General features: G+C 37.3%; 1 protein-coding gene across 1 annotated transcript in view; it reads left to right on the forward strand.

Annotated features, from left to right (window-relative positions):
- Positions 1-3,183, forward strand: part of LOC105888352 (zinc finger protein 11-like) — a 106,221-nt gene that overhangs the window by 958 nt on the left and 102,080 nt on the right. The window lies entirely within an intron of this gene.

Here is a 3,183-nt window from a genome sequence, read left to right on the forward strand (position 1 = left end):
GTGGCTGGCGCCTTAGCCGCTTGAGCCACAGGCGCCGAGCCTAGTTTGTCTATTTTTAATAGTGACCTGTCTCGCTCCTGGTCAGGCTGGTCTAGAACTCCTGAGCTCAAGTCATTGGCTTGCCTTGGCCTCCCAGAGTCCTAGTATTACAGCACTAGGATTACCACCGCACGGTCCGGGAAAGGCTTTTACAAGGCTCCTGAGGAAGCAAACCAAATTCAATAATTGGTCCTAGTTATGTAGTCGTTTTATTGGACTATCCAGGTGGCTATTTTCTGGTTATGTGATTGGAAGTTAATTGGTAGTTTATGGTTGGTTAAGCCTAAATTTTGTTTTTAAGTTAGTAATTTATAAAAATGCGTTTGAATTAGATGTTGGTATTATTAGGTAGGAACCGCGGATACTAGAGTCCTGTTCATTATGAGTGCCTCCTATTTTGTTATTTTGACACACCACAGAGGACTTGAAATCAGTTTTTGTACCATTGATACCTTAACTTTATTGAATATTGTTATCCTTGAACATTAGGTATGTTTTTGTGTATTCAGTACTTTAATTTCTTTCATCAAAAATTAAAAAAAAATACTTTTCAGGTTTAAAGCCTGCCACTTCTTTTGTTAGGTTTGTTTCTCAATGTTCTTTTTTTTGCCATAAGGAGTGGAATTGTTTTCTTAATTTCATTATCATATTAATCACTGTTAGTACATAAAGAAAGATACAGAATTTTTGTGTGTTGATCTGCAGTCTTGTGACCACTGAACTCATTTATTCATTTTGGTGAGTTGTAGGGAATTTCTTACAACCTTAAATATGCAAATTTACATTATCGACAATTAAAATAATTCTACGTCTATTTTTCTCCTGTGGATAATCTTATTTTTCTTACATAATTTCTGTGGAGAATATTTTCAGTCTTGTGATGAATATGGTTACAAAGGGGGCGTTTTTGTTTGAAAATTTAAATATAAATTATTTTATAATCATGTTAGCTGTGGTTTTTCAGTTTCTCCTTTGTAGGTCTAGAAAGGTTCCTGCATATTACTAGTTTGCTAAGAATTTAGTCATAAGTAGGTATTAAGATTTGCCAAATATTCTTAAAAGTGTTTTTTTTTTGTTCTTTATTCTGTTTGTGTATTGCATGGGTGGATTTTGGACTTTAAGTCAACATTCCATTGTGAATTAATCCAGTTGGCAACTAGATTTATTTATTTATTTATTTATTTTTTAGACAGAGTCACACTCTGTCGCCCTGGGTAGGGAATGAACATGGTCGGTGAGATTCGAATACCAATTAGGAAGAGAAAGGTAGTCTTCAGTTTCGAATACCAACTAGGAAGAGAAAGGTAGTCTTCAGTGGTGGTAACATAAGTGTTGTGTTCAACTAATTTGGAAGAAAAATCAATAGACTTTCTATCATGGATGTTCTTTCTTTTTTTTTTTTTGAGACAGAACCTCAAGCAGTCGCCTTGGGTAGAGTGCAGTGGCATCACAGCTCACAGCAACTTCCAAGTCCTGGGCTTCAGCCATTCTCTTGCCCCAGCCCAAATAGCTGGGACTACAGGTGCCCGCCACAACGCCTGTCTATTTTTTGGTTGTAGTGGTCATTGTTGTTTGGCAGGCCTGGGCTGGATTTGAACCTGCCAGCTCAGGTGTATGTGGCTGGAGCCTTAGCCGCTTAAGCTACAGGCGCCGAGCCAATGTTTTTTCTTTCAATAGTTGAAATTGTCTGTCACTGCCATCATATGTACTTCACCTAATTATTTTGAATAACTCTGACTAGCACAGTTACTGAAGACACAGCCTACATATTAATTTTTACCTAACGTGACATACATACATCAAACAGAAATCCATACTGTTGCTTGTATGTAACACTTGCTGTACTTCTATTTGATTGGCACCTTCCTCTCTTCAGAAAACTTTCTGTTCTATATTCCCTCATTTAATATTAGTACTCAAAAGAGGGATAGGCATGTAAAATTGCTCCATTGTATTTATAAATGAACAAAATTTTATGCTAATAAAAAAAGATTCAAGAGGCTCAGTACTTGTAGCTCAGCGGCTAAGGCTCTGGCCACATATACTGGGGCTGGTGGGTTCGAACCTGGCCCAAACCTGCTAAACAACACTGACAACTGCAACAAAAAAATAGTTGGGCATTGTGGTGGGTGTCTGTTTTCTCAGCTACTTGGGAGGCTGAGGCAAGAGAATCACTTAAGCCCAAGAGTTTGAGGTTGCTGTGAGCTGTGCCACCATAGCACTCTGCTAAGGGCTACATAGTGAAACTCTGTCTCAAAAAAAAAGATTCAAGAAAACAAATATAGTTGGGTGTTGTGGCTCATGCCTATATTCCCAGGTACTTGGGAGGCTGAGGCAAGAGGATTGCTCAAGCTCAAGAGTTTGACGTTGCTGTGAGCTGTGATATGATGGCACTCTATCCAGGGTGACAGAAGATTTTGTCTCAAAAAAAGAAAAAAATAACTAGAATAAATCCAGTTGAGTTTTAAACATCACTTCACTTTTACATTTTCTGTTTTTCATCTCTCTTCCATGTTTACAAAAATCAAATTATACTTTCCTGATGATCTAGATAAGATTATCTAGATTGGGCAGTGCCTGTGGCTCAAAGGAGTAGGGCGCCGGCCCCATATGCCGGAGGTGGTGGGTTCAAACCCAACCCTGGCAAAACTACAAAAAAAAAAAAAAGTATCTAGATTTTCTATTTCTATGTCTGTAGACTAGCAAACTTGATTCCATCTGCAACCTTATTCTCCCTTTGTCATGAAACTTAACATATTCCTAAATTCTAGGGTTTAGAGAATTAGGATTTAAACATCTTTGGGGAACGTTATTATGCCTACCACCTGTTCCTTTAAGAATATTTTCTCAAGTGGTGTTCACCATCTTCAAGTTTAGTTTCCAATACAGAAATCCTGCATGCAAACTCTCTTTTCCTTATAAGAGAACTACTAAAGTTTAGATCTCAACCAATTACCAGAAGACCAAAAACTACATTATTGATAGTATATGTCAATTATGAGGTTGCATGAAAGCGATCATGTGGTAGTCCTTATATTGATGTTTCACTTGTACAGAATTAGCCTACCATACCTTGAAAACTGTTAGATTTTCTTTTCTTTTTTTTTTTTTTTTTTTTTTTTTGAGACAGAACCTCAAGCAGTC

This window comes from Otolemur garnettii, unplaced genomic scaffold (genome assembly GCF_000181295.1).
Source record: "Otolemur garnettii isolate 467f Iridium unplaced genomic scaffold, OtoGar3 scaffold00300, whole genome shotgun sequence".
NCBI classification, from domain to species: Eukaryota; Metazoa; Chordata; class Mammalia; order Primates; family Galagidae; genus Otolemur; species Otolemur garnettii.